This window comes from Erythrolamprus reginae, chromosome 1, assembly GCF_031021105.1.
Source record: "Erythrolamprus reginae isolate rEryReg1 chromosome 1, rEryReg1.hap1, whole genome shotgun sequence".
NCBI classification, from domain to species: Eukaryota; Metazoa; Chordata; class Lepidosauria; order Squamata; family Dipsadidae; genus Erythrolamprus; species Erythrolamprus reginae.
This window is the reverse complement of record NC_091950.1, coordinates 26,167,072-26,180,653: the sequence shown is the minus strand read 5'-3', so window position 1 is coordinate 26,180,653 and position 13,582 is coordinate 26,167,072.

Below are 13,582 nucleotides of genomic sequence, written 5' to 3'. Positions count from 1 at the left end.
ATCTGCATGTTAAAAACTGGAAGCTCAGCTTTCTGGTATGTGCATGCCTGCCAGGTGTTCTGTCTGGGTCACTCCAGAAGCCAAGACCAACCCAAAAAGAGAAGCCAGACACACCGGTAAAAGGCAAAGGCAGTTTATAAAATTCAAGAAAAACACAGGTAACAGAAAATGTCCTTACAAACAGGAAAACGCTGTGTCTTCAGATATATCCACGAAGAGAAAAGTCCATGCAGCAATACAGGATTCTTGCTGCCAATACGAGGCTGTAGATAGCAGACCTACACCTCCCACGGGTCTTCCAAACTGCTGGGCCACAAGCCAGGAACAGATACGTCGAGAACAAAGCAGGACACCGTAACTCCACTTGATAACACTCCACATGGCTTCAAGGGCTTGCCTGCCTTTAAAACCCTGCTAAGGAGGACCACACCCAAGCCCAGCTGTTCCTAATTCAGTGCTGATAATACTTCTTTAATTGCTCCTTTCTTTGATCTGAACGTCTCTGTCCCATGTCAATGATGGCTTGTGCGTCATCACCTAATGACTCCAAGCTACTGGCTGGGGAGAAGGGCCCCCCCCCCTGGGGCTCTCATGCTGTTCTCCTTCGTCCCATTCCTGACTTTCCTCTCCCCCGTCCGACTGTTCAGCCCCCTCCTCTTCGCTGTCCTCCTCCTCCGGGCATGGAGCCAGCAGAGACACAGCTGGTCCCTGAGCAGCCTCAGGCTGAATCACAACACCAGGGAACTGCTTTTTTGGTGCTCCCCCGACCCTATGGATATGTGCATGCTCCCATTTTGGCACTCAATGCTGAAAAGATTCTTCAACACTGATATATGGTCTCCTACTTGAGAAACAGTTTGGATCAGAAGACCCCCAACATCCCCTCCAACTCTGTTATTCTAACAACAGCAGCAGCAACAGAGTTGGAAGAGACATTGGAGGTCTTCTAGTCCAACCCCCTGCTTAGGCAGGAAACCCTACACTACTTCAGACAGATGGTTATCCAACATCTTCTTTAAAACTTCCAATGTTGGAGCATTCACAAACTCTGGAGGCAAGCTGTTCCACTGATTAACTGTTCTGACTGTCAGGAAATGTCTCCTTAGTTTTAAGTTACTTATCTCCTTGCTTAGTTTCCACCCATTGTTTCTTGTCCTACCCTCAAGTGTTTTGGAGAATAGGTTGATTCCTCCTTTGTGGCAAACCCTGAGATACTGGAACACTGCTATCATGTCTCCCCTGGTCCTTCTTTTCATTAAACTAGCCATGCCCAGTTCCTGCAACCGTTCTTCATATGTTTTAGCCTCCAGTCCCCTCACCATCTTTGTTGCCCTTCTCTGCACTCTTTCTAGAGTCTCAATTTATTTTATTTTATTTTATTTTATTTATTAGATTTGTATACCGCTCCTCTCCGTAGACTCGGGGCGGCTCACAATAACAATAAAACAATTCAAGACAAATCTAATAATTTAAAAACATTCAAAAAAACCCGTTATTAAAGCAGACATACACACAAACAAACATACCACACATGAATTGTATAGGCCGGGGGGAGATGTCTCAATTCCCCCATGCCTGACAGCAGAGGTGGGTTTTAAGGAGTTTACGAAAGGCAAGGAGGGTTGGGGCAGTTCTAATCTCAGGGGGGAGCTGGTTCCAGAGGGTCGGGGCTGCCACAGAGAAGGCTCTTCCCCTGGGATCGGCCAAATGACATTGTTTAGTCGACGGGACCCGGAGAAGGCCAACTCTGTGGGACCTAATCCGTCGCTGGGATTCGTGCGGCAGAAGGCAGTTCCGGAGATATTCTGGTCCGATCCTCAATATCCTTTTTATATTATGGTGACCAAAACTGAATGTAGTATTCCAAGTGTGGCCTTACCAAGGCATTATATATCTACGGGACCGCTTCCTGCCACATACCTCCCAGAGATCAATCACACAGAGTTGGCCTCCTCCAAGTCCCGTCGACTAAAGAATACAGGTCAGCGGGACCGGAGGAGGGCCTTCTCTGTGGCTGCCCCGGCTCTATGGAATCAACTACCCCCTGATGTCCACACCCTACTGGCCTTTTGCAAGGCCATGAAGACCTGGCTTTGCCAGCAGGCCCAGCAGTCATGAATTGTACATCTTTCATGGCCAATTGTACATCTTTCATGGTGTGTATGCATATGATTATGACTGTTTTTTTTATAGAAATGGGTTTTATTACGGGGTTTAGTTTTAGATATATATTCGACTTCTTTCTATTGCTTTGTATCTTTTTGTATTGTATTATATTATTTTGTAAGCCACCCTGAGTCCTTTGGGATTGGGCGGCATAGAAGTCGAAGGAAGGAAGGAAGGGAGGGAGGGAGGGAGGGAGGGAGAGAGAGGGAGGGAGGGAGGGAAGGAAAGGAAGGAAAGGAAGGAAGGAAGGAAGGGAAGGAAGGGAAGGAAGGAAGGAAGGAAGGAAGGGAAGGAAGGAAGGAAAGGAAGGAAGGAAGGAAGGAAGGAAGGAAAGAAGGAAGGAAAGGAAGGAAGGGAGGAAGGGAAGGGAGGAAGGGAAGGAAGGGAAGGAAAGGGAGGAAGGAAGGAAGGAAGGAAGGAAGGAAGGAAGGAAGGAAAGGAAGGAAGGGAAGGGAAGGAACAAAGGAACGAAGGAAGGGAAGGAAGGAAAGGAAGGAAGGAAGGGAGGGAGGAAGGAAGGAAGGAGGGAAGGAAGGTAGGAAAGAAAGAAAGAAAGAAAGAAAGAAAGAAAGAAAGAAAGAAAGAAAGAAAGAGGTATTAACACTTCATGGGATCTTGCTTCTATCCCATGGTGCATGTCTTTGGTTTACAATTCAGACTATTGTTTAATGTTAATTCCATACACCATGACAAACGTGTGGCATGAATACAGGGAAAAGTTTTTAAGAACTATAAGCCCAGAATGTTGAACTCAGTGGATGTTGTGTCTTAAATTCTTAAGAAATTATGTAATGTTATCCTGGCAGGGAGCTGCAGTCCAACAACATTTGGAAGCTGGAGGAGCCAAAACTGCCAGTGATAGAAGGGATTTAATTGAATTATTGCCTAAAGCTTGGCTGTGGTTTTGTACCAAAAGCGATCTCTTCAGTGCCAATTTTCTTCCTTTTGTTGTTGACATTTAGTTGTCCTACAGCTGCCTGCCTGGGACTATGAGGCTGCTTATCAGGTTAGATTCAGAAGCCCACAAGCTTTTCTGATTGATTGATTGATTGATTGATTGATTGATTGATTGATTGATTATTTATTACTTACTTACTTACTTACTTATTTAGTTATTTATTTATTTATTTTGTCCAATACACAATGAGGGTTTTAGTGGGTATATATCTATATACACATAGTAAAATACACGATGAAGGTTATAGAGGAGATACTCATAGCAAAATATATCTAAGAAATAATAGAAAAGAAGGTATAGTAATAGAACATATCAATGAAAGAATAGAAGAAGAGATATAGGAATAGAAGAAAGGTATAGGAGATATAGGAGCGCAATAGGACAGGGGACTCTAGTGCACTTGTACTCACCCCTTACTGACCTCTTAGGAATCTGGATAGGTCAACCGTAGATAATCTAAGGGTAAAGTGTTGGCGGGTTGGGGATGACACTATGGAGTCCGGTAATGAGTTCCACGCTTCGACAACTCGGTTACTGAAGTCATATTTTTTACAGTCAAGTTTGGAGTGGTTAATATTAAGCTTGAATCTGTTGTGTGCTTTTGTGTTGTTGTGGTTGAAGCTGAAGTAGTCGCCGACAGGCAGGACGTTGCAGCGTATGATCTTGTGGGCAATACTTAGATCATGTTTAAGGCGTCTTAGTTCTAGGCTTTCTAGGCCCAGGATTGAAAGTCTAGTCTCATAGGGTATTCTGTTTCGAGTGGAGGAGTGAAGGGCTCTTCTGGTGAAGTATCTTTGGACATTTTCAAGGGTGTTAATGTCTGAGTTGCGATATGGGTTCCAAATAGATGAGCTGTATTCGAGGATGGGTCTGGCAAAAGTTTTGTAAGCTCTGGTAAGTAGTGTGAGATTGCCAGAACAGAAGCTAGGTAGGATTAGGTTTACAACTCTTGAAGCCTTCTTGGCTATGTTGTTGCAGTGGGCTTTGGCACTTAAATCTTTTGTTATTAGTATACCGAGGTCTTTAACCGAGTGGGGATTATCTGTGATAATTTGATTATTCAGTTCATATTTGGAGTTCAGATTCTTCTTCCCAATATGTAGGACAGAGCATTTGCTAGTTGAGATTTGGAGTTGCCATGTGTTAGACCACCATTTAAAAGAGATTTTTTTTCTTCTCTAAAACTAAAAATGCACTAAAAAAACCCAATGGGACTTCAGTTTTCCTAAACGCTTTTAATGGCTTTACAGATCTGCTGCTAATCTGAGTATTTTGAGTCATTCTAGTAACGAGAAAAATTACCTTCGACAACCTCTTCCTGTTTTTGTCCCATCACTTAACTTTCTCTTTCAGAATATAAAATTGATGGCAGGATATATTCTTTTCTTATGCACATGTAATTTGATTACTAGGCTGTTTTTCTGATCCCAATTTGTCTAAAGCGGCCTCAAATGTAGTAATAACAATATGCAAACTTTCAAAGGTAATAAAATAAAATAAAATACAAGATAGGGTACAATAACCTTTTAAGAGCCACAAAGGAAATCTTGATACTGGTAGATTCTTTGTTTTAAACTGTTGACATGAAAACTGAATGTAAATTCATTTGATTGTGAGCAAGCTTCCAAATGAATTATTCTATTAGAATAACTGAGATATATTTTTAAAAAAACGTGGCAGGAACTAGGAATTCTCAAGAATTGAGAACTGTGCTAATGTACGTAAAAATAGACATTTATTTATTTTTTGTTTATTTTGTCCAAAACACAATAATACACAACGAAGGTTATAGAGGATATAGTAGAGAAGAAATACGAGATATAGGAGAGACTATAGGACAGGGGACGGAAGGCACTCTAGTGCGCTTATGTACGCCCCTTACTGACCTCTTAGGAATCTGGAGGGGTCAACCGTGGATAGTCTAAGGGTAAAATGTTGGGGGTTAGGGGATGATATTACAGAGTCCGGTAATGAGTTCCACGCTTCAACAACCTGATTACTAAAGTCATTTTTTTACAGTCAAGTTTGGAGTGGTTAATATTAAGCTTCAATCTGTTGTGTGCTCTTGTGTTGTTGTGGTTGAAGCTGAAGTAGTCTTTGACAGGCAGGACATTGCAGCATACGATCTTGTGGGCAATACTTAGATCATGTTTAAGGCGTCATAGTTCTAAGCTTTCAAGACCCAGGATTGTAAGTCTAGTTTTGTAGGATATTCTCTTTAGAGTGAAGGAATGAAGGGCTCTTCTTGTGAAGTATCTTTGAACATTTTCAAGGGTGTTAATGTCTGAGATGCGATATGGGTTCCAAACAGGTGAGCTGTATTCAAGGATGGGTCTGGCGAAAGTTTTGTAAGCTCTGGTAAGTAGTGTGAGATTGCCTGAACAGAAGCTACGTAGGATTAGATTAACAACTCTTGAGGCCTTCTTAGTGATGTTGTTGCAATGGGCTTTGACACTTAGATCTTTAGTTATTAGTATTCCGAGGTCCTTGACATACACATAACACTGATATTGACAATGTTCAAAAGAATACAAAAAACAGAAGGATAAGCAGAGCAAACTATTTATAGTGTACCTACTTCTTTACCTGCTACGTTTACTAATATCTCTATATGTTTATAAATGCAAATATCTACTACATATCTGTCTTATTTGAATTGAACACATTGCACATAGATTTGTAAGCAAGAAAAACAACGAATACGGGTTATGATCTGTAAAGGCCCATTGAGATGTATATCATTTTTTTATTCTGTAAAAATCAAATAATAAATCAAAAATTCAAATAAAAAACAAATAAACTTTTTTTAAAAAAGGAATTCTCAAGAACTCTTAATCAGAAAAGTTAGGAGGAAAAACATAGCTGATGGAACAAAATGACTTGAACAAGTTTTGTTTTTAGATAAGAGGATTTGAAAGGCTTAAAAACACCTCCAATCTTTTAGGGACTTTCAAGGGTTTATTTTAATTTTAAGTAACAAGCTAGAGTCCCAACACCAAAGAAATGGGTGGAGCTAGAAAAAAAATTGAATTCAAGCTAATTAATGCAGTTGATCCTCATGTGTTTTGGCCAGTTGTAAATTACTGTTTGATTGCAATATCTAGAGCAGTGATGGCGAACCTATGGCACGGGTGCCACAGGTGGCACGCGGAGCCATATCTGCTGGCACACGAGCCGTTGCCCTAGCTCAGCTCTAGCACACATGTGTACATCAGTCAGCTGATTTTCGACTCGCATGGAGGCCCTGAGAGGCCAGTTTCGGCTTCCAGAGGGCCTCCAGAGGATGGGGGTGGGTGTTCTTGCTCTCCCCAGGCTCCAGGGAAGCCACTGGAGGGTGAAAAAGAGGCCGACTGGGCACACCGGAAGTTGGGGAATGGTCTGTTTCTGGCCTACAGAAGGCCTCTGCAGGGGCAGAGAAGGCAATTTTTGCCCTCTCCGGGCACTGAATGAATGAATGATTTATTTTTATTTTTATTTTATTATTTATTTTATTTATTTTATTTATTTTATTTATTTTATTTATTTTATTTATTTTATTCATTTTATTCATTTTATTCATTTTATTTATTTTATTTATTTTATTCATTTTATTCATTTTATTTATTTTATTTATTTTATTTATTTTATTTGTTTGTTTATTTATTTATTTTTATGCTGCCCTTCTCCTCAGACTCAGGGTGGCTTACAACATGTTAGCAATAGCACTTTTTTAACAGAGCTAGGCTATTGCCCCCACAATCCAGGTCCTCATTTTACCCACCTTGGAAGGATGGAAGGCTGAGTCAACTTTGAGCCGGTGATGAGATTTGAATCGCTGACTTACAGATCTACAGCCAGCTTCAGTGGCCTGCAGTACAGCACTCTACCCGCTGCGCCACCCCGGCTCTTATGGGTGGGGGCCCTCATGCAGGCGTGATAGTGTGTATGCACGTGCTTTTGGCACCCGAGGGAAAAAGGGTTCACCATCACCGATCTAGAGAGTGGTTCCCAAAGTGAGTGGTACCATCCCCTGAGGGGGTGCTAAGAGCCAAGTTGGGGGGGGGGCAGAGGAGTCCTGGAGGTGGAACTCTTGCAGAGCACAATTCTGACTGGGGTTCTGTTGGCTGCCAGTCAGCAGGCAAGCGGAGGGGCCACGGGGAAAGCAAGAAAGCATATCGGGATAGCGGGGAAGGGAGGTAGCAGCCTACTCCCTTTCCTACAGCCCTGCCATGCTTGGTGGCCTCTGACATCCCCTGATAATAAGCCCAATCGGGCTTTTGAATGTATGGCAATAAGGCCAAGTCTTCGGAGAGGGGTGGCATACACGTCTAATAAATAATTATTATTATTATTATTATTATTATTATTATTATTATTATTATTATTATTTCAGGTTACAATTCAAAGTGTTGGTAATGACCTTTAAAGCCCTACATGGCATTGGGCCAGAGTACCTCCGGGACCGCCTTCTACCACATGAATCCCAGCGGCCGATAAGGTCCCACAGAGTTGGTCTTCTCCGAGTCCCGTCGACCAAACAATGTCGTTTGGTGGGCTCCAGCAGAACAGCCTTCTCTGTGGTGGCCCCGGCCCTCTGGAATCAACTCCCCCCAGATATTAGAACGGCCCCCACCCTCCTTGTCTTTCGCAAATTACTCAAGACACACCTTTGTCGCCAGGCATGGGGGAGTTAGGATATTCCTTCCCCGAGGCCATTACAAGTTATGTATGGTATGTTTGTGTGTATGTTTGGTTTTTATAATAAGGGTTTTTAGTTGTTTTATTAAATTGGATTGTTACATGTTGTTTTTTCTCATTGTTGTTAGCCGCCCCGAGTCTGCGGAGAGGGGCGGCATACAAATCCAATAAATAAATAAATAATAAAATAAGGCAGGGTCTTTTTTTCAAGGAAACACGATGGCACACATCAAAAGGGATACAAAACCCGCGTGGGTTAAGAGACGATCTGCCGAATAATTAGTGTGGAAACCAAGCTCTTTGACAGGTATGGTTACAAGAGCTGGACGTATTTACTTTCCCCAAAAGGCTGAACAGGAGATATAGTGGTCTATAAATATCTACTAGAACAGTGATGGCGAACCTTTTTTGATTCATGTGCCAAAAGGGCTGGGTAGGTGTGCTAGCATGCGTGCACATGCCCACAACTCTTCCCTCCTCCCCATGCATCCACAACCCCTGAACTGCCCCCACACATGCGCACAGGCCTTTGTGAAGCCTGGTAGGAGAAAAAAAATGCCCCAATGGGCAAACCAGAAATTGGGGAAAATGCACTTCCCGGGCTTCAGGAAGCTTCCCTGAACCCCCCGGAGTGCAAAAAACAGCACAGCGGCAAGCAGGCCTTTCTGAAGCCTGGTAGGTGGAAAAAAATGCCAAAACGAGCAAACCGGAAGTTCAGGAAAATGTACTTCCTGTTTGCCCATTATGTTGTATTTTGCACTCTGGGGCTTCAGGAAGCTTCCCTGAACCCTCCAGTGTGCAAAAAAACAGGACAACGGCAAACCGGAAGTGCGTTTTTCTGAACTTCCAGTTTGTCCGTTGGGTGATTATTATTATTTTTGTCTCTGGGGCCTTTAGGGAAGTTTCCCTGAAGCATTTGGATTAGATTAGATTTAGATTAAATTTATTGGGTTTATATGCCGCCCCTCTCCGTAGATTCGGGGAGGCTCACAACAATAGTAAACAAAACATAGTAACAAATCTCATATTTCGCAATCTAAATTACAGTTTTAAGTTAAAAAATCCAAAAGAACCCCAATATATATAAAAAACAAGCACACAATCGAATCATACACAAAAACTACATGGGCAAGGGGGAGATGTTTCAATTTCCCCATGCCTGACAGCAGAGGTGGGTTTTAAGGAGTTTCCAAAAGGCAAGGAGGGTGGGGGCAATCCTAATCTCTGGGGGGAGCTGGTTCCAGAGGGTCGGAGCCACCACAGAGAAGGCTCTTCCCCTGGGTCCCGCCAGACGACATTGTTTAGTCGACGGGACCCGGAGAAGGCCAACTCTGTGGGACCTAACCGGTCGCTGGGATTCGTGCGGCAGAAGGCGGTCCTGGAGATTTGGAGGATAAAACGGCGTTTCCCAAGGCCAAAAAGCAGATGGCCAGCAAGCACATGCGCGCTGGAGCTGAAACATGGCAAAGTCTTGCGTGCCCTCCGATATGGCTCCATTGTGCCACCTGTGGCATGCGTGTCATAGGTTCACCATCACGGTGAAGTGCAAGAGGGGGAAGGGAGATCTCTATTGAAACTGAAGGCACAAAAAGGGCCAGTTAATTTGGAATTAAAAGGAACATGTAGAAGAATTTCTTGAGAATAAGAGGTAACGACTGTCTATACATGAAGTATTTGAACAGGAGTTGGGTGAATCAGTGCAAGTGTTAAGTTGGTAACACAGTTGTGAAATGTATCTGGCTTCCCCACTGAGTTTGTTTGTCAGGTCACAAAAAAACCCTACGACCCCGTCATGAGTCGGTCACCAAGCGTCTGAATTTTGATCAAGTGACCATGAGGATGCTGCAATGGTCGTTAAGAGTGAAAAATGCTCACAACTCACTTTTTCCTGTGCTGCTGTAACTTTGAATGGTCACCAGGGTGGATAAAAATCGATTAAAAATATACAGGTATAGGATTTTAAAAATTTAAATCAGATTTTTAAAATTTTTATCAAATTTATTTTAATAAAATGCTTTTGGAGAGAAAAAAATCTATCTAAAGATAGTTTTCTGTTTAAGATATATTCATAATTTAGCTTATTCAGCATGAAACAAAGCTTAGTTATGTAACACAGGGGTGTATAGTCTGCAATATTGGGACTCTCAGTGAATCAACAGCACGTCAGAGTCAGGGGTGGATTCTACTTACCTTCCCTACTGGTTGGCATCACATCGGAAGTGTGTTTTGTGTTACATAGAAACATAGAAGACTGACGGCAGAAAAAGACCTCATGGTCCATCTAGTCTGCCCTTATACTATTTCCTGTATTTTATCTTAGGATGGATCTATGTTTATCCCAGGCATGTTTAAATTCAGTTACTGTGGATTTATCTACCACGTCTGCTGGAAGTTTGTTCCAAGGATCTACTACTCTTTCAGTAAAATAATATTTTCTCATGTTGCTTTTGACCTTTCCCCCAACTAACTTCAGATTGTGTCCCCTTGTTCTTGTGTTCACTTTCCTATTAAAAACACTTCCCTCCTGAACCTTATTTAACACTTTAACATATTTAAATGTTTCGATCATGTCCCCCCTTTTCCTCCTGTCCTCCAGACTATACAGATTGAGTTAAGTCTTTCCTGATACGTTTTATGCTTAAGACCTTCCACCATTCTTGTAGCCCGTCTTTGGACCCGTTCAATTTTGTCAATATCTTTTTGTAGGTGAGGTCTCCAGAACTGAACACAGTATTCCAAATGTGGTCTCGCCAGCGCTCTATATAAGGGGATCACAATCTCCCTCTTCCTGCTTGTTATACCTCTAGCTATGCAGCCAAGCATCCTACTTGCTTTTCCTACCGCCCGACCACACTGCTCACCCATTTTGAGACTGTCAGAAATCACTACCCCTAAATCCTTCTCTTCTGAAGTTTTATGCTAACACAGAACTGCCAATGCAATACTCAGATTGAGGATTCCTTTTCCCCAAGTGCATTATTTTACATTTGGAAACATTAAACTGCAGTTTCCATTGCTTTGACCATTTATCTAGTAAAGCTAAATCATTTACCATATTACAGACCCCTCCAGGAATATCAACCCTATTGCACACTTTAGAGTCATCGGCAAATAGGCAAATAGTTACAAGGTGGAAATGACCCTCTGCGCATGCACAGAGGGTTCTTTGCCAGCTGCTTTCAAGGAGCGACAATCAGAGGTTTGGGGGTGTGGCCAATTGGCCATCGCTACCAGTTCGGTGAGTGGGGGCAAATTTTCACCACCGGTACAGGCGAACCGGTCCGAACCCTGCAGCAACCCACTACTGGTCAGAGGAAAAGCTGCTGTGGGACAGAGAGGACAGTTTGTTCTTTAAAAATTATGATTTAAATAAGAGTTGATTTAAATCAAGCCTTTTTACTAGTGATTTAAATGGGGGGTCTCCAACCTTGGCAACTTTAAGACTTGTGGACTTCCACCTCCCACAAGGGGTGGGTTGCAAGCTTTGCTGGTTGAGGAATTTTGGGAGTTGAAGTCCACAAGTCTTAAAGTTGCCAAGGTTGGAGACCCCTGATTTAAAGGAGCCTTGGTGGCGCAGTGGTTGGAGTGCAGTACAGTGTTCCCTCGATTTTCGCGGGTTCGAACTTCGCAAAAAGTCTATACCACGGTTTTTCAAAAATATTAATTCAAAAATACTTTTTGGTTTTTTCCCCTATACAACGGTTTTTCCTGCCCGATGACGTCATATGTCATCACCAAACTTTTGTCCACCTTTAATAAATATTTTTTTTAATAAACTTTAATAAAGAAACATGGTGAGTAATAATCTAAATGGTTGCTAAGGGAATGGGAAATTGCAATTTAGGGGTTTAAAGTGTTAAGGGAAGGCTTGTGATACTTTTCATAGCCAAAAATAGTGTATTTACTTCCGCATCTCTACTTCGCGGAAATTCAACTTTTGCGGGGGGTCTCGGAACGCATCCCCCGCGAAAATCGAGGGAACACTGTACTGAAAGTTGATCCTGCTGACTGCTGGCTGTAGTTCACCAGTTTAAATCTCACCAGGCTCAAGGTTGATTCAGCCTTCCTAAGGTGGGTAAAATGAGGACCCAGATTGTTGGGGTCGATAGGCTGACTCTATAAAGCACTGCGGAGCAGAATAAGTCTGTTGCTATTGATAAATCGTGATTTAAATTGTGATTTAAGTTGACTTGATTTAAATCAAATCCACCGATTCTGCCTAAATGAAGTTGGTCTATGTAAGGTCCTTTCAGCATTCAATATGTGCGACACTGTCCATCATCCTATGCTGACGGAAGAATCGGTACAGGTAGTCCTTGACATATGACTACAACTGAGACCAGAATTTCCATCACTGAACAAGTCACTTGTTCAGTGAGTCCTGTCTGATTTCAGTTCCTTGTTAAGTGAAACTGCCTTCCTGCATTAATTTTTGCTTTTTGGGAGCCAGTTGGGAAGGTCAGAAATGATAACCACATCATTGCAATTGTTGCACCAGCCCCAAATTTTGATCATATGACCATGGAGAAGTGTGAGAACTGGTTGTATTTTTTTTTTCTTTAGTGCGTTGGCCAGACTATTTACGGGACCACCTCCTTCCTCATACCTCGCTGCGGCCAGTAAGGGCCCACAGAGTTGGCCTTCTCCAGGTCCTGTCCTCCAAACAATCCCGGCTGGCGGGACCTCGGGGAAGAGCCTTCTCTGTGGTGGCTCTGACCCTTTGGAACCAACTGCCTCCAGATATCCACATTATCTCCAACGTACCAGTCTTCCAGAAAACCGATAAGACCTGGCTTTTCCGGCAGGCCTGGAATTAGGCTGATTGTAAGTATGTATGTTTTTTATATTATTGTCATTATTGATTTTTATTACCGGTATTAGATTTTAATTGTTTTTATTGTTGTTGTATTTAGTAAATAGAAACATAGAAGACTGACGGCAGAAAAAGACCTCATGATCCATCTAGTCTGCCCTTATACTATTTTTTGTATTTTATCTTAGGATGGATCTATGTTTATCCCAGGCATGTTTAAATTCAGTTACTGTGGATTTACCAACGTCTGCTGGAAGTTTGTTCCAAGGATCTACTACTCTTTCAGTAAAATAATATTTTCTCATGTTGCTTTTGATCTTTCCCCCAACTAACCTCAGATTGTGTCCCCTTGTTCTTGTGTTCACTTTCCTATTAAAAACACTTCCCTCCTGAACCTTATTTAACCATTTAACATATTTAAATGTTTCGATCATGTCCCTTTTCCTTCTGTCCTCCAGACTATACAGATTGAGTTCATGAAGTCTTTCCTGATACGTTTTATATTTAAGACCTTCCACCATTCTTGTAGCCTGTCTTTGGACCCATTCAGTTTTGTCAATATCTTTTTGTAGGTGAGGTCTGATTATTATTCCGATTGTTAGCCGCTCAGAGTCCTTTTGCAGTGAGCGGCATATAAATACAATAAATAAATAAAATAGATAATTCTGATCACTTAATTAATGGCTTCAAGTCAAGGATTACCTGTCAAAGTATCAATTCTAAAGAACAGCATACAAGTTTAAAACTACAGAGGATGATTATGCAGTTCTTTTTTTTTTTTAAACAAAATTATCCAGTTTTCTTTATTTCTTCCACATAGTAAACCCAACAATTGGTCAAGCCAAATAACAACCTCGCTTAAATGTTATTGATGCATAGGTCAGTGGGTTGTATTAATACAGCTACTCAATACCCCATCTTTAAAACCAAGGAAGAGCCTTCTCTGTGGCGGCCCCGACCCTCTGGAA